The 19,529-nt window shown below is 35.8% G+C and overlaps 1 protein-coding gene and 1 pseudogene across 3 annotated transcripts in view; one reads left to right on the top strand and one right to left on the bottom strand.

Moving 5' to 3' along the window:
* Window positions 1-19,529, top strand: part of HS3ST5 (heparan sulfate-glucosamine 3-sulfotransferase 5) — a 250,121-nt gene that overhangs the window by 206,906 nt on the left and 23,686 nt on the right. The gene's annotated exons all lie outside the window — the stretch shown is intronic.
* LOC120608759 (60S ribosomal protein L26-like) lies at window positions 15,132-15,569 on the bottom strand (annotated as a pseudogene).

Here is a 19,529-nt window from a genome sequence, read left to right as displayed (position 1 = left end):
TTTTTATTTTTTTTTTTTTTTTTTTTTTTTTAAAGAATAAGTGCAATTTATCCATCTTGAAAAGTAAACCCAGTTTTACATTCTGTCCCTGGCCCCTGGACCTGTCAGGAAAAAGCCCCTCCTCTAGCCTCAGCTGGGTAGGGTAAAGAGAACAGTGCATAGAGAAGGATTTCTATCACCCAGGGAAGCAGAGGTCACAAGACCCATGCAGAAGATTGACACTCTGTGGGATGAGGATAGCCATTCTTTTTAGGGACTAGGAAATGGCTTAGAAAATTAGGTGTAACTGCTTCCACTACAGTGTGGCAGAGTTATTTGGGATGGCTTCCATGGTACCTAGGGAATATTTTGTATCTAATTTGCTAAGGATGTTTCTATCTTGAACTTAAAATTGTTTCATGCTTTATTTTGCAATACAAATATGGGTCATCTCATTGCGGTGCTCATTGAAAGATTTCCCTCTAGTGTACTAGTATGCCTAGAAAACACTGAATTAGTTTTGCTCTGTTGAAACCAGCACAGAATTGACTGAGAAGAGCATAGTTTCCATGTTGCATTATTAAAATATTGTTATTTTCTTTCAGGTCCATACATATAGTACTTTTTTCCCAAAGCAGTACAAAATGACAGCTTACTGAAAACAAGAGCCAGATCTGTAGTCTCTATAATTTGAGGTGAATATGAGTTGCATACAAATTTACTGAATAAAATTAGAGAATCAATGGAATGGTACATTATGTGTTCTGAGGTCAAGAATTAATTAAATGTAATTATTGCAACAATATTATTAGAAAATAAGGATTTGCCTTATGCCTTTTGAAGAGAATTTAAAAACAAATGTTTGGTTGTTTTAACTAGTTAGAAACTACTACACTCTACATGTTTCAAATATGCTGCTAAATAATAGATACCACTACATTACGCAATATGCAAATACAAGTTCCAGTTTTTAAAAATTCACCTCACGTTTACGATTCCACAGAAGTATTGTAACTCTCAGGAAGCCTTTGACCTCCTAATAAGGAGGATCGTTCTAGGCCAAGATGGAGGCTTTGGGGGGATCCTGTTGGGAAAACATCAGACCTACTGCGAATTGCTCACTTTATCAAAGGGGACATCACTCTTCAGCCCATCATCAAATCTTCCGCATAACTAACAGTAATACTAGGAAGTTTTACACCATATTGTATGGCTGCCTCAATGATAATGCAGTCTAAGTATCATTGTGTATATCTTTTTCTTTGGCCAGATGAAAGTATAATAAAGGTATGCCTCTTTACCACAATAATATTAAAACTAACATCTATTCGGATAGATATAGGTTTTTACAATTTAATATAGGAATTTTATTTCCCATTGTGAAAAAGGTTTTAACAATGACCCTCCAAATGGTTTCTGAGTAACTGAGAAGGTCACAGGATGAGAACGAATGGAAGAAAAAGAGATTTTAAAAATTTCCATGACACTCCTAATAGCCTCACATGCCTCACCCCGTATGATGCCCTGTGTTCATACTCTCATATCGGTCCTTCCTTCTTTCTTTCAACTTAATTTCCCAAACGTAAAGCCCATATTTTCCACAGGAGCTTCTTTGACCTTGAGATCCACACACTGCTCACCTCTGCCTGGGGTTAATGACACTGTTCTGAAGTCATGTGGTCTCTGTTGATTAGTTTTAACATTTAACAATTTAACACCTATAGAAACAAATTAATCCACATCCCTACAGAAACTGTCTGGTCCTGAGCACAGAGTTATGCTCAAAAACATGTTTTATTTATTGATTTAATGAATAATTGATACATGCCTCAACTCCCCCACCCCACCTCAGCCAGCGTAGCCACGAGCTTGAGATGCATTTAATGATGGCAGTGATGACAGGGAAATAAAACAATGTATAGATGTTAAGCCACACATATATTTCAAAAATAATTTTAATTACTTTAGACAGATTAATTTAAAGTAGACTAAGAGCAAAGCAACCCAACTCTCTAATAAGCACTCATCTAACAAAAGGTCATCCAAAAGAGTAAATGTACTACTTATATGTGTGCATATGTAAATGGCATCAGTATGGTGCACCGTTTCTGAGTCCCTGCCCTCAAGAAGCTTAGAATAATTTTGGTTTGAGGAATGACGTGGCATGCTGAGAGATATTTTAGTTTATGCTTTCTACAGTTCCTACTAAAATGTAAGTTCCACGAGGGCAAAGACTATGTCTGTACTGATCATTGTTGTAGCCTAAATAACTAACCCAATACCTGCATATAGTAGTCGCTGAGTAAAATTAAATTAATGTGGAATTGCTCTTTATTATACAGTATACTAGGAGTGAAGAGAAAGGCAGTCAGTACTAAGACTGCAAGGGTAGCAAACACTGCTCTAACCCAGGGTATTGTCTAAAACTTTGAATGAGCAGCAGCCATGGAGAGGGGAGCTACAAGGGTCCCGGGATATCCAACCACACCAGGAAGCAGGACCTGGCTGAGGAGGGAGAGGTGGGGGGCTGTGCTGCAACCAGTCTGTGTGCAGGAAAAACGTCTCAGTTAAGGCTGGCCATATATTTTTGCAAGAGAGGTTTGTTTTATCCCTGGCCCCACTGGCAGGCAGGCAGAGATGAGCTTCCTCAGTCAAAACTGGCTCCTGAACTAGAATCAGAGTGGATCTATAAGAAGAGCTCCTAGAAGATTTCACTCTGAATAAAGCAAGGGGCCTATAATGATCAACAATTTTGTCTCTTGGCGTGAAACAAGGGTTATTTCTATTAGGAGAGAAGTAGAAGAATGCTGTATGCATTTTAACAGCTTTATTGAGGTATAATTTGTGAACAATAAACTGCATATATTTTAAGTGCACAATTTGATGTTTTGACATGTACATACCTGTGAAACCATCACCACAATCAAGATAATGAACATATATATCACCCTCTTCAAAAAGTGTCCTTATGCTTCTTTGCAATCCCTTTGTGCTAGTTAATAATTTATTGCTCCTCAAGTCCAAATGCATCCTTTTTGCCTGCTTTACCTGAGTCGTTTAAATATTTTTCCTTTACAGCTGGCATTATGTTAAGCTTTGTCAGTAGAGGGCGCTGGAGAGATATCACAGGAGGAAAGAGGTTTGCTTCAGAGTTCTGTTGCGTGCACCGGGCAGGCTCCTGAAGCACATCTGCTTCTCCAGGGCCAGGTTCCTACAGTCAGTGCCCAGCAGCTAGCAGTGCAGGTAGCCAGAAGCTTCCTGCAACATTCCCTCAGACACTTGCATAGCTGAATGCCTCCAAGGAGACACTTACCATGAACAGCTCCCACCAACACCCAAGAGGATGGATCTTAGTCAAGTTACAACACTTCTGCAGCACAGCAACATTCTCTATTACCGAATGAGCCAAAGCTAACTGTAACCTCTCCAACAAGGTCTATATCTCAACCTCGGGTGAAGAGGTTGGCAGCAGGGCTTTTTCTCAGATGCTCAATCTCAGCGCTCATGATGATAGCTGTTCCTTACATCTACTATTCCTATAGAGTTCTCTTTATATCTTACTAGCCAAACCCTGGTTAGTCCAATCTCCTGGTATAGTTAATAATTCTGTATATTCAACTTTCTCTGTTTGGATTACTATATTGTTTTTTCTCTCCTGATTGGAGCCAGACTATATACAAAATTACATACACCTTCCTATATATTTACATACCTATATATCTTTATATCCTCCCAACCACCCATTTTTGCTATTTTTTCCTCCCCCCAGACAAATACTGATCTGATTTCTGTCACTATAGATTAGAATGCATTTTCTAGAATTTTATATAAATGGAACCCATATATATTCTCCTATGTTTTATTCTATGGATTTTGTCATTTCAAGTTGTACATTAGGTCTGTGATCCATTTTAAGTTAATATTTGTTTATAGCGCAAGATATGGAACAAGTTCTTTTTTTAAAATGTAGATATTCAATTTTTCCTACACTACTTATTGAAAAGATGAACATTTCTCTGCTAAATTACCTTTGTCAAAAGAAGTTGTCCATACATACGTGGGCTTATTTCTGAACTTTCTTCTGTTCCATTGATTTATTTGCCCATCCTTATACCATTGTCATGCCATATTAATATAGCTTTATAATAAGTCTTGATATCAAGTATTTTTAGCCTTTCAACTTTATTCTTATTTTATTGTAGATCTTATGAATTTCTATTTGAATTTTAGAATCCCCTTGGCAATCTTTACCCCCCCCCAAAAAAAGTGTATTGGGATTTTTGTTGGGATTATATTGAGTATATAAATTAATTTAAGGAGAATTGGCAGCTTGACAATAATGGATTTTCCAACCCATGAACAAGGTATAGCTCTCCATTTATCATTGGGCCTTCTTTAATTTCTCTCAGCAATGTTTTATAATTTGGGATGTACAGATCTGCATATCTATTGTCAAATTTATTTCTTAAATATTGTATATGTTTATGCTTTTGTAATGTTTTTGAATTTCATATTGATCATTACATATATGGAAATACAATAGATTTTTATATATTGAACTTGTGTTTACCAACATCACTAAACTCACTTATTCTAGTAGCATTTTTATAGAGTCCATCAGTCTTTGTCTTTCTTCATAGATAACCGTGCCATCTGCGAATAAAGACAGCTTTACCTCCACTTCTTCAATTTGTCTTTTCTTTTTCTTGTGTTATTGGAATGGCTAGAACTTCCCAAGGGTGATAAATAGAAGTGGCGAGAACAGCCACCGTTATCTTGTTCTTGATTTTCAGGGGAAAGCATTAAATCTTTCATCATTAAGTATGATGTCAGCTGTAGGTGTTTATAGAACTTTATCAAGTTGAGAAAATTCCCTTCAATTCCTCATTTGCTGAGGTTTTCATCAAAAATGAATGTTGGACTTTGTCAAATGCTTTTTTAGCATCTATTGAGTGATCATACGGTTTTTCTTTTTAGTCTGTTATTGTGAGTTACGTCATTTGATTTTCAAATGCTAAACCAATCTTTCATTCTTGAGATAAACCTCAATTGATAATGATGTATTTTTTTTATGTTTTTCTATTTTTTTTAATCAAAAGGCAGGAATTAGAACTCATGAGAGAAAAAAACAACAACTAGAGAAATATGGTATTTCCTCTTAATTTCTTACCAATTTTAGTCAGTAATGTGGACATTAGGGAAAACTACAAACTATGTTTTCTTCCTATTGTTTCTCAATATAATTTCTAACATAAGTCTTTTCTTTTTGCAATTTCCGAGGTTTGTTTAATGGAATTATTTTTAATATGCTATCTCATCTGCTGGTCTTCTAATTTTATCACCAGTAACAGAAACTAAGAACTGATAAAATACATAACAACCTATAGAATTTATATCTTACTTGGTAACTTTCCATTTAAATAGTTTTTCCTTATTAGTTATTGGCTAGGAATAGATGATTGTACACTTTCTCAGAATCTTGTTTTCATTTTCAACTTTTACATAGTACCTTACATTTCATAATTACGTTAGTTCATGCATAAGCTTCAACGGTATGCAAATATATAAGCTTCAATGCTAAACTAGCAAGGATTTTTGTCAAAAGTTTCAGTTCCATCTTAAATATTCTCTCATACAATTTGGACACCTCTCCTGGGCAGTCATTTTACCTGTAGTTGCCACAAATCAGGACTTTATTTTTATATATAACATAAAAGAGGTAGTTGTAGATAATACGTTACTGCACTGTTACTTATATAAAAATACAAGTAGAATATATTATGAATGGAGAAGGGTGACTGTCTTTTTTGTAAGTATTTTTTGTTTACTCAACTCAGGGAAAGTTTATAGAATGCCAGATCTACACAACATTCTGTCATTAATGGTATTTCTTAATTTGTTATCCCTCTCTTAAATAATAGTATTTTACCATTTCATTTGATAAGTCCTTTTTTTTTTTTTAGCATTTTATTTTACTTGATGATAGGTCTATTTTAACAGCAAGATGGCTTTTCTTAGATTAGTCTTATGATGGATGATAATGTAATTTATTTCATTCAAGTAGGGACAGTTCTTATGTTTCTAGGAATCCCGCTGTCCTCAAAACTTTGTCCTATTTTCTTCTTTTTTTTTCTATGAAATTACCTCCTTAGCTTAATTGTAAGTGTAGTGTTTTCCCACAGGTAATATAATATCTATTTACCCTAAACACCCCAAAGTAAAAAAAACAGAGTGTTAAGTAAAATTGATTTGTTAAGTTCAGATCGAAAACAACATTATAGCTTACTGGTTAATCGATGCAAATTTTGCTGATGCCATAAAGAGTCAAGTCCATTTGAAAGAGCAAGTGAAAGAACATGTATGCAACTTATTTCGTGAATCTTCTATGCAGTGTTAATTTGATCTCGCTAAGGTAGTTTTGTGATACAAAAAAGAATAGTTTCTTAAAATATTATAATTGTATAACATGAGATGTGTCCCAATAAGGAAGGAGATGTGAACGTTATTGTATAGAAATATTTGTTAACATAGAAAACTACCTGAACTGTTTATTAACTTAAAACCTGATCGGCTAGTTATTACAGCAAATTTATAGAGTGTTCATCCTACAGAAAATAGTGACAACAGTGACTGAAAGAAAAAGAAGTCTGAACTTTTCAGCAAATTTAATTCTTGAAAATTATTTCTAAGCTGACATCAATATACCTCAACAGAGGGAAATGTTATTGTGGTTATATTTCCTGATCAAATGAATATAAATATAAAATATAATCAATATTATATTATGATAGCAAAGATATAACAAAAATAAACTTTGATCAGATAAAATAGTAAAACTATGCTGCCCTTTGCATAAAACAAAACAAATAGACTAATTAGTAATCCCTCAAGAAGGTTGAAAGTCTTACCTCACAGTACCAAACCATACCATGTGGTAACCTAAAGTTAAAACATGCTTTAATTAAAGTTTGACTAAAATTTCTTTGGCTTGGAATTTCGGAGGACTTTTGAGGGACCGTGTGGCTTTTTCAACTCTCCTAAAGCTGCCCATTGACATTTGAGCTGTCGCCTTCTTTTTCCTATATATTTTCCCTGTACTAAGCAAAAGTTTTCATTCACAATTATTCTGTTGACAGTAAAATTACCTCAACATAATGTAGCTGCTGTTGACAACTCTGAGAATAGTTCATGCTTCACTGGGAGGCTGTAAAAAAAAATCACCAGGTCATTAGCACAAACTCTTTTTTCTCTTTCTACGGCTCTTTGAAAATACTCTTAGGAACTTCCAAGATGAGTGGTATCCCAGAGCACAAGAACTTGCTCCAAAACCTATCAAAGTTTTAAGCAAATGGATAAAGCAAAGACCGAAGTTTTAAATAAGCCTGATTCAAGGAGAATGATATTCAGAGTCACAAAAATGTGTGTTGTGACATACCCTTCATCCTTGGGTAACTTAGACCAAAATATTGGGTTTTTTTTTTTTTTTTTTTTTTTGCATTTGGCCTCACATCTTAGTTCTTCTAAACTTTCTAAGGAAGGTTAAAGAAGTCAGGTTGGCTTTTAGAGAAGCTACATTAATTTTTGAAGATTAGTGCCTGCATATTTTATGACAAACAGATGAACAAAGTCAAATGAAGCACCAGAATAAAATCAGCTCTGTCCAAGTGACACCAAGACTGGTTGTTGATGAGGTTAAGTGAAGGAATCGGCAGGGTTCAAGAGAATCTGGGAGACTGGGACCAGTCCTCTAAAAGCTCAAAACTGAACCAATATGGAGAAAATGTGGAGTAAACTGGTTATGGGGAACCTGGACTCGAAGTACCAAGCACCCCTAATTTAAACACTTACTGATGATCAGAAAAGGAGATGAGTTAGTTTTGTATCTCTTGAAATATAACTTTAACTGATAATTAGTCAACAGAGGTGAAAGGGAAGAAGTGTCTGTTTGTCTGGAAATCTGAGCGCACATTGTTCCCTAGCTGCTAGTATTTTTTCCAAATAGAGCACATGGACTCAGTATCAAAGGAATGGAGTTCAATTCCAAGCTCTGTCACTTGTTCGTCATGGGATTTTTATAACTTATAAAAATCTCTGTAGTTTAAACATTTTGAAAATGAAAGTCAAATGCTTCCCCTCTTTGAATCAGGATTGTTTAAAATATCAAAAGGGATACAAATAGAGGAGAACTTTGCAAATTAGAGCACTAAATAAGATGTTGAGAATATAGTCAAAACAACAAGGAAGGAGTTGCAGACCGTTTTCTGAAGTCAGCTAGTACTGCAGAGCTGTGGTTTTCAAACATGAGCCATTTACAATCACTTTTCATGAGCTCTTCCATATCTTCCTACAACCTATGCTGTTTTTACTTAGTATTTTTTCCATAAGTCAACTTACTTTTTTCTTTTGTGCCTACTTATCTCATCCTAAAAAGTAATATTCACAAATCAGAGGTTGGTGTGCTCCTTATATTATTGCAATCCATATAAAATTAAACTCATACCTTTTAAAATTATTTTAACTTCTGTACATCATGTTTTAGTAAACATTTCTAAAAAAAGGCCTTAAAATTCAGGCAAGCAGTTGATACTGAACGAAGTAAAAAATGAAAGACATCAAAGGTTTTGGCAATTGTTATTTGACCCTTTTTCAGATGTAATCACTCTCCTAAAAGGTACAGTATTGATTTTTAAGTTAAGATGAATGGGAATTTTATTTTGAAATGTTCTTGCAATAACTAAAGTCATCTGGAAGTGTGGAGTACCAAGAAAAATTTTTATTTGGGGTTTTAAAAACCTTCACTGGTCCAACAACTTCCATTAAGCAGAGGAAGGGCGCACTGGCACAGTCTGCAGTTCAGAAGGGCGGGCTTTTCTGAATGGCATGTTTATGATGCCAGGTTTTAGATTTCTTACATAGTCTTAGCTATAGCTCAACATGCTGGCATTATGATGTAATTTTAATGATAGAGTTTGAAATAAGGTTATACTGTGTGACTTTTGAACACAGCATTCAATACAATAAACTGAGCATTCTAAAAGGGGACACAAAAACCATGTAAACTCTTCATGCTAGAGTGCCTAACTCTTGCTTCCCAGGGTATATTACTGCCATCAAGGTCTATTTCTACCTTTCAAGTTAACCAGGTCTGCACCGTCCTCCATCACTGCAAGATGCTTCCTAGGCACATGAGGCATACGGGAAACATCATGGTCATGTCCCAAACATCTGGAACGCCAGTCCTTGTGCTCTGGGGGGCTGGGTGGGGTGGGTAGGGAGACAAACACAGCAGGCCCCTCCAGATCTATGGACCAGTTCCCATTTCAGGGCAGAAGGTAGAAGTTCCAGAACCGGCTCTTGTTCTGGGAATACCAAAGTTCTGAAGTAGAATGGACTATGTACAACTACTTCTAAGCTACAAGTTCAATAACATATACCAGAGTGGTTAGACAGAAGAGGAAATACTGCAGTAAATACACAGTCTTCTTCACTGAAGATATTTTTGGAGCCTTCAATATACCCGCAGGCACTGTAAATCACCAAGATGGGGACTCCATATGCATCATTCCTCAAACTGATTTTAACACACAGTCCCATTTTAGGGAGTATCTGAGGAGACTGGTATCCTAGGGGCGCACTGCTCTAAAAAGATATTATTGCTACTTGGGGATAATAGAAATATAATGCAATATAATATAGGAGGTTACCTTTTCATATTTCTGTGCTTTGGAAATTGCCCTAGATAAATATGTTGCAAGCCTTTGCGAGCCTCTGCTTATTCAGCTTAATAACCTCTTTGTGGCTTGTGAATAATGTAAGTATTTGATTCATTATTCAGAAATCTTGAGTAGCTGCAATAATGAAGTAGATATTATATTTAGTTGAGACTGCTAATACTAGAGAGATCGCCAGTCTCAGATGGCATCAGACCTAACGAATTTTTATGCTAGCCTAAAAGAAAGAAAAGGAAAAGAATTCACTTTTAAAAGTTAGAGAAAACACTTTTCCAATTGCTAGTGATCCTGGATGTGACTTTTAGTTTATAGAAATGAGTCTTAATTAGCAATTTAATTTTAAACAAATCTTATTCTCCATCTTGTCTGTGAGATCCTACCTACAAAATGATAACGCAGCTATTTGTAAAGACTGTCTGACATAGTGTCAACTTTAGAAGCCATATACTATATATGTTTTAGAACAAAATATTTCTTCCCATTGACTCTTGACCCCCTTAGAACAACTGTCGTCTCCTTCAAATGCTTTCACTAAGTAAAAAGTCAATTGGCTGTAAGTGGTGATGAAGAAAATGTCATGTGATTAATGCTTCAGTTTAGGCTGTTGTGATTAGTCACAGGAAAAAACATTAAACTTCCTCCCCAAGAAACATGGTACGTTAACGGCAAATGGCCTGCCTGAAGCCCAATAGGAAGAAATAGTTGGGCAGTGTTAAAAGCTGCCTATTGATTTGTGCCCTGACTGAAAGCCATGCGCTGATGTAAATGAAAATGTGTCAAGAGTTGATATTGATTTTTTTTTAAATCAGACCATCTCTGGGGAAATACTGCTAGCCATACTACTGCTCTTGTCTATGAGTGAAATAAGGTTCCTTTCCACAAGACTACACATGTCCAGACATCAAATTTTCCTCTTTAACTGAGGTATGGTAGGATGCTAGTTCACTGTCTGCAATCTCTGCTTGGAGAAAATGGCCCAGAGTTCCTATATCCAGGAATAAAATGTAAAAGAATATAAAGTTTGCTTAAGATGGATGTGTATGTAAGAAAATGTGTAGATCCATACACACCCACCGGCCCGTTTATATATGGCTCCCAACACACGCATGTGCTTAAGCTAGGAATTTTCGCCCATGTGTCCCAAATAAATCATTTGAGAAGGATACATTTATTTGTGGAAAATTCTGATCAAAGGTAGACATACTATAGGATAGAAAGTGAAATATATCAGAGTATAAACCATGAAGTTTGGTCCTCTTCAACCTGTGGGAAAACGAGCCACATTTTTCCCTCTTAGGAATAATTTCCTGAGCTGTGCTTTATTCATTGACTGCAATGCTGATAAGTATTGATGAACAATATAAGAAAGGCCAAGAGTCATAATAATCATGCAGCTTTGAGTCGAATCTGTGGGGGTTTCAGCTGCCTAGGTAAGGCTGGCCTTCATAATTCAGCTGGGAGAAGGCATGGACTCTAATATTGAGCAATTAGAATGAAAAATAATAGGGAAGAAGAAAGAGGTCATCGCCTGCCAATATATGTGGATTATGTGGGATCAACTATTGAGAAAACCCTAATAAACTGATTATTGGGCAAAGGTCGTTCATGACCTTTCATAAACTATCCATGGTATAGTTTGTGCTTTAGATTTAGAGAGCTAAATCCACTTAGTTTGCTTCATTTGCCTTAGGCACAGACACATGATAAAAACTCTACATTGCAAATCGATTAATTTTTGTTGATTACTCAATGACCTTTGAGATATTCTGGATTTTACGACCTGCAGACTTTGCACTCAAGATTAAAGGAAAAACAATGATCTGAAATAGACCTCAAGGAAATGGGAATTATTATGATGACATAATTCTATATTGTATGTTCCACATTAAAACTGAGGAAGAGGTAGCAAAAACTTTCAGAAAACGGTTCATTACTTTGGTAGTAACAAATGAAGTAACAAATGATCTAAGTAAATGGAACTTTTTAATTTAAGATTTCTGTCTTAAAACAGTTACAATTAAGCTATAGTCTTTAAAACAGGTAGAGATGACTGGAACTGTAGTTTGATAACAAATGGAGACTTATACCTGATCCTTCAGTTTCCTTGAGGAACCTACAAGAGCAGCCTTTCATGCACCTGGGAAAACCAGTGCAGACGCAGAGATCTTTGCCTATGATGTTCTAGACCAGCTCTTGACTGTGCTGCCTCCTGCCATAACCTGTATTATTGTCTTGTATTGTTATTTAACTTTGAAGTTAAGTATCTTCAACAGAATAGCAAGTTTAGTAAAGACAGAAACCACGCATTAGTATATAGTTCATTGTGCTGCCAGCAAAGAAAAAAAATCTACAAACATACATACATACATATACATACCACTCGTGTATGTATACATTTATTTATTTAATATATATTTAAATGCAAGATGAGCTAGCCATCTTTATGACATTAAATTACTTAACCACTTTTTATGCTGAAATAAAAAATATATATACATACCAATGGCCTTATGCAGTTATTTATTCTAGGATAAGCTCAAATCAACTCAGAAAATATTATTCAGGATGAAAAACGCTTTTCCTTTCTCCTAGTGCTTTATATAGCTGCTTGATATATGCATTCATTAAGTAATTCCTAGTTGCCTTTCTTTCATGCTCAGTCATATAAATATCACTTTCAAATATAAATATAAATAAATACGCAAACACATACACCTGAGACAATGAGATAAAATTATTTGAGAGTGGCCGTAAAGTCTGGAAACATAGATAATATCGATTTATCATCTATATGCAATATAATATCAATAAATTATTCATTAAATGTTTGCCTACATTTCCAGAGCTAGTGGCTACCCAGTATTTTCAAATATATTGTGTAACAAAGTAATTGATCTTCTGATTTTGACTTCAATTACCAAACTGAAGGTTTTTGTTTGGTTGGTTTTTAAGTTTTAAGTTTCAAGGAAAAAATTTTAGCAAAAGAATTGTCGCAGCCCAAACCTTCCAGGTTAAGCAAAAGACCATAATAACTTTATCATACTACCTTGAATGTTTTAGTATGTTCTTTGCTTGCTTAGTCAAAATCCAAGTTAGAAAACATATTAATATTTAATTCCCATCCTTTCCTTTCAAAGGTTGTCTTTGCTTTTTCTTGTACTAGTAAAAGGGGCAGACAAGTAAATGTCTGCACACAAGTTATACATTTGTCTTTTATAGGGAAAAAATAGAAAAAACACACATATATAAAAACATAAAAATAATGAATTATTTGCCAGCTCACAAAATTTTGTCACTGCTCTTTTTATTTTTTGTTCATTGAAGATAGAGTTCATTAAAAACTTATATTTAAAATTTTGATGGGGAATTAAAAGTAAAAGATGAGAAATAGAAACAAATGAGAATGTACACTATCCTCTGATAAAAAGAAAAACAAGGAAGGAAAGCTGGGGAAAACTTCCTTTCCTTTCTCACAAAATACACTTCTATGTGGAATTTTCAAATAGTCATGTTACAACATTTAACAAAAATAGAAGCAAATAATATGTAATGTAGTGCTCATAATTTGAACACATCTGAAAGTCTGTGGGAACAAATGTAAATCAATATACTATATAAAAAGATGCTAAATGTCCAATATTTTCTTTCCTAGTACTAATGCTTTTTGTCATAAATATGATTTAATATTACTGAAAAAAAGTTTTAAAATGATCTTTTCATTTTACATGCCTTAGAACAATAAATCAAATATATCCCAATAATAAAAGTTACTTTTCCTCTTCAGTACATCTACATAGGACCAAGCCTTTCATAGATTCCTTTACAGGTAATATATTAGTATTTATAATTTAAAATTTTTATTCTGTATATTCTGTTGAATGAGTTAAACAATATAATATCCAATACATATATATCTATGTATCTATAGTTATTTATGTCATATCAATTAATAAATATCTCTTGATATGATACAATAGTTCAGGTGGTAAAATTTTAATATTTTGGTTTTATGTCACTCAGGAAGAAAAAGTAATCAGGAAACTAAATGAGGTTTTTTTCCCTCCTTTTATTACACCAAAGAAATTGAGTTTGTGAAACACATTATGCCTTTCTCGATCAGGTGCATATTTACATTTGCTAAGTTATTTACATAAATACGTTTTGAGCTCTAGCAAACCTTAAAATAAGAAAGTTTCATTTTCCAGCTTTATACAACATGCAATTGTTAATGTTACTATGGAATATACTTTAAATTACAGAGTATTTTTATTCATTATTCTATTACCTCTGCTGTGTTGTCAGTCAGGTCTCCCAACAATTGTAGAATATTAGGGAGCCCCCTAGTGGCACCTTTATTCCTAATAAATTTCCAAACTGAAGAATAAAGTTCTTTACTAATTACTTGGACCACTTTGAATAACTAAACACATTTTGCTGACTTCTTTTCCAGTTTTTAAACCCAAGTGCACTTCCTTTCATGTCTCACATATGTTGTGTAAGTTTCTGGCATCAAAAAATATAATCATAATAATTATCATCTCTAGTAATTCAAACGCCTAATTGCTAAAATCTTTTTCTTTCATTCGTTCTCATTTTGTGAGCTTCTCAGTTGTCTCAGAAACCATTTGGAGGGTCACTGTGAAAAACCTTTCCATGGGAAATGAAATTTCTATATTAAAGTATAAAAACCCGCATCTACCCAAATAGATGGTAGTTTTAATAATATTGCGGTACAGAGGCATACCTTTATTATACTTTCACCTGGCCAAAGAAAAAGATATGCACAATGATATCTAGACTACATTATCACTGAGGCAGCCATACAACATGGTTTAAAACTTAGTAGCATTACTGTTATTTATGGGGAAGATTTGATGATGGGCTGAAGAGTGATGCCCTCCCCCGCCCTGGATAGAGTGAGCAATTTGCAGTAGGTCTGATGCTTATCCAACAGGATCCCCTTAAAGCCTCTATCTATCCTGGCCTAGAACAATCCTCCTTAATAGGAGGGTGAAGGCTCCCTGAGCCTTATAATATTTCCTTGGAATATTAAAGGGTGATGTGAAGTCAATCTAAGAAATGGTGGAAGAAAGTATTCATTACAGTGAGTACAACTTCAACAGAAACATAAAGATGAAAATAGTATGAATTTGCTCTGGCAACTACACTCTAAACTATCAATATCATTGAAACTCAGGGTCAGAGGTTGGAGCATAGGTGATGGATCCAGAAATGTGTCAGGCCGGCCATACTATGGAGGGCTTTATGCGGGGTACACTTACAGATTTATCCTGAACAGCAGTAGAAAAGGTTGTGAGAAAGTCAGATTTGCGTTTTAGGAAATGAGTCTAGGAACAGTGTAGAGGACATTTTTTTTTTTTTCATTTTAACAGTTTTAATGAAGCTGTATATAAGATTGCTTTATTCCTGCATCTCTTCTATTGCTTCTTCCTTGTATTTGCTCTTTTCCTTTCCTACTTGGCGAGATTTGGCTTTATGTTCAAGGATCTTTTTATGTCTTTATCCAGCCTTAGTGTAGTGATATCCGCCTTGCTGGGGTGAATGCCCACATGAACAGTTGTGCCATTAGCCTTCTCCCACTGCACTCGTTCAGTGGGGCTGACATACTTCTTCCCATAAACCTGGACTGCTTTGCCAATTTGCTGCCCTTAATGGTGTCCTCATACAACCCTGAACTTCATCATCCTTTCAGGTGGGCATGGATCGAACATTGTGCTTCTCTCTCAGCTCTTTGAGAAAAAGAGAAGATATAATCTTCCTGAGAATGTGGGAAGGTGCATTGAAATACCTTTTATGGTTCTTGCTCTGGTCAGAAGTCATAACGGCATTGAATTTCATTTTGTCCACTGGTGCTCTAGCAATGGAAGCTGAGGATAAATTTGCAGGAGGAATAAGATCCAAGTGAGTGTTTGGTCCAGGCAGGAAATGAAGAGAGCTGGCAGACAAGTTGTAAATGTGCCTCCACAGTAAAGTGAGCTCATTTCTGGGCCACTGATGCCCCAGGCACCCATGGAATTAACAAGGCCCTGGCACCTCTCTGCCTCAGCTCAGCACACCATCAGTTTTGTGTTTGGTTCTTTACCCTCTGCCCTTGGCAACACTACTGCCTACCTCGTTCTCTTTGAGAGTGAGCTCACATGAGCATCTCATAGCCTTCAGCCCTGAAGAAAGACATGGGTCGACTAGTCTGAATTTCACTACTATGAAGGGAATAATCATGGAAAAGAAGAACTAGGCAGGAGGTAGGATCACAGGGTGTGCAAAATGGTTAGATGTTGGGCATAAGGGACAAAGAGAAGCCCAGAATGACTCCAATGCCTCTAACCTGGTGACTGGGAAAATGAAAACTCTAGTCACTGGTTTATAGAGCCAATAAGAGATAAAGAACAAAAGTGAACTGTATTTGTTTTCTAGGCTATGTACCAAACTCTCATAAACTTAGCAGCATAAAATAACACACATTTATTATCTCATCATTATCTTTGAATCAGGAGCCTGGCTTAGCTGGGTTCTATGTCTCATGGTCTCCCAAGATTGCAGTCACGGTGTCAGCCAGAGCTTGGTTCTCATCAGGAGGCTTAGCTAGAAAGGGCACACACCCTTGTTCATGTGGTTATTGCCAGCATTCACCTGGCAGCTTCTTTCTTCAAAGCCAGCAACAGAGACTCTAGAACAAGCCTGCTAGGATGACAGTGTCGTACACAGAGTAACAAAATTACAAAAGCGATATCCCCTTACCTTTGCTATATTCTAGTGGCTAGAAGCAAGTCATAGGACCTACACATACTTGAGGGAAGGGGATTACACAAAGGCATGAACATCAGGGGCCAGAAGCATGGGAGCCACTGAAGTGTTCATCACGTGAGCCTTTTTTATAAAATTTTAAAGCGTGAAACTTCTGGCTGTCTTTACTTCCAACTGTCAAGTCAGGGAAATTCCACTATACTATAATTTGACCATCATCACACTAGTTTACGATTATTAGAATAAGAATATATGTCCTGAAAATATCTATGGGGGATGAGGGGAAATAAAAGGAATAACTTCATTCTTTCTGATATTTCACATCTATTCAGGAAAGGTTATGTGGTACATTTTTTAATAAAAATTTGTTCTTCAAAGTCTCATATGCCTCTGAGAAATCTCTGTTCATGGTTTAGAAATTTAAAAAGAGAAAAATCCAAGTATACTTTATACTAAATGACATCAAAATAACATTGAATTATTGCTGGTTGGTTTCCTGTCTATATGACGTTTGACTTGACATGAATATTTCGTGAAATATTGAAAATGACTTTAAATCTTTTCCTTGGGCACCTTCTTTTTGACCTACTCCAAAGAAACCAAGATTTTTTTAAAACTAGAGACAATCCAAAAATGCCATATATTATATCCACCCTTCTTCCAAATCATAATGACTCTTTCTTCAAAAAGCCTGCTCTACTCACCCTTTTTTCTCCATTTACACAATCTCTGTACCCCCAGGCAAGCTGTTGCTGCCTCATGTCTGGATAAATTAGCATCGGCCCTCTGCCTAGTATTCTTACTCTAATATTTCCTCCCCTCTCTTTCAGTGCTCTTAAAATTGAAGTTTTTTTCTATATTAACAGCTTTCAATCATTTGTGCTTCTGCTCTTTCTTACTCTACCATCTATACACACCCATGTCTGGCTTATTAGAAAGCCTATCATCTAAAATACCTTCCATTCAGTCTTCCGTTCTTTAGTACAAATCATCTTTCCCCCCTCCAAATAGTCCTCTCCCAGCCACTACACAAGACAATCTTGTTTCTGTTTCCTTATCTCTGTTCATATTTTACCCTCAACATGGATTGTCCATGCCCTGTCATCATACATGCCCTAAATCACACTGAAGAGACACTGCAGAATAGAGAGCCCAGGTAAAAAGTGAGGGGAAGCCAGATATCTATAGATCAGAAAAAGAAAAACAATATGTACCCATAACAGAACTCAAAAGATAGAGGACACAGAAGAGCCAGAAGTTTGGAAGAAGGTGGACAAAATGAGCAGTGATATTATCACATCCTAGAAGTCAAAACCAATCCCCAGTGTCAACCCAGGTTGGTTAGGCCAGACAAATGTAAATATCAAAGGTCAAGGCAAGCAGAGAGGGGCAGACAGAAAGCATCCAAAAAACAAATTCCCAGCGGGCAAAAGAGGCACCAGGTTATGTAGGCTGATTTTCTCAAGCTCTATAAGGATGGACAAGCAAAGAAGGTAGGCAAGTGCATATTCACCAGGAACAGCTTGAAACCCAGGTTCTCTCATGACTCAGTGTACTTCCTATCCAGTGTGGGGGCTAAAAAAAAATTAAGACTTTTTTCTTTCCACCTTCTAAGTTATTTTAACTAGGCTAATAATCAAATTAACAGAGACAGATGGACAGGAGAAAATCAAATTTTTAATACATGTGAATGGGAAATTCACATAAGCATGAAAATTCCAAAGACAGTGAAGCAACATTGGGTATATATGATTTTGGACAAAGAAGAAAAGGGGGGAAATGGGGTCTTTGATTTCAAAGTGAAAGTGGGTACTTTACAGGTAGTCGAGGAAGAGCAAAACATATATCGCAGGCATATTCTTGCTAAGCAACTCAAAAACAATGGGACACAGGAGATATCTAGCTTACAGACCCATGCCTTTAAATAAGACCCTCTTATTTACCATACTTAATTCAAATTAGGTCAAGGCAACATCCTAAGATTACCTTTGTGAAATAGGCCTTTCCATATGAATCTCTAAAACAGGAAACAGGGGAGGGGAGATGGTCAAATGTTCTTTCTGAGTCTTGTTTCTTAATAAACAGCTTAAAATCAATATCCCCAAAAGGCAACTTCAGGATGGCAAAACTTTGGTTCCCTTCACCAGGTAGCTAGGTGCATGTGGAGGATCATGGAAAGCCAGTCAGTCCTGGGTTCAAATTCCTCTCCCACCACTTGTTAGCTGTGTGACCTTCTTGGGCTAGTTATTGAACTTCTCCAAGTTCACTTATCTGTAAAAGTGGATAATCATACCAGTCTCATGGTGCTATAAAGATTAAATATGATTACATATATATTAAGTGCCTGACATCTAGCAAGTATATACATCTTTATTGATTTTAATCACTTTATTATTTTCATTTTTATATCTGCCAAAACCGGAATGGCTACCAAATTGTATATAAGATCTGCATGACCTTCTCTAAGCTCTTGCAATCTGCAGAGTCTACTTCATACATTTACCACTTCTCACAGAATGTTCTGTGGGTTTGCAAAGTTTCAGTTATTTAAACTAATTTCCCCTGTGATATTATGAACTCCTTGAGGAGAGGCTTCCCACTACTAAGTTCATCATAAAGATTCTGCCAGCACTTGCTATTAGAATGCATTTCAAGGCCCTACTTCATTCATTCATTCATTTGACAAGTACCTATTGAGCACATATGTGTGCTGCTCTGGGCATATAACAACAAAGAAGAGATGCTTGGCTTCCTGGAGGTAGGCATGGGTTATTCCACTAAATTAACAGCATTATGAATCTTATAAGTGGAAGGACCTAAGAGATTACCTAGCTCTCTAATTTTAAAATTAGCTCTCTAATTTTACAAAGGTGTGATTGAAAATCAAAGAGATGACACTTGGCTTTTAATATCTTCTTCACTGACTTTTTTTTGTCTATTAAATCATTGTCATTTTGGAAAACAAAGAGAAAAGTCTATGACGATTTTAACTGAGTAAGAGCTTGGAAGTGAGCTGTTTTGACATCTGCCATGTTATTGTGAAACTGAGCCCAC

The sequence above is a fragment of the Pteropus medius genome, unplaced genomic scaffold (genome assembly GCF_902729225.1).
Source record: "Pteropus medius unplaced genomic scaffold, Ma_sr-lr_union100, whole genome shotgun sequence".
Lineage (NCBI taxonomy): Eukaryota > Metazoa > Chordata > Mammalia > Chiroptera > Pteropodidae > Pteropus > Pteropus medius.
This window is presented reverse-complemented; position numbering and strand designations above follow the sequence as displayed.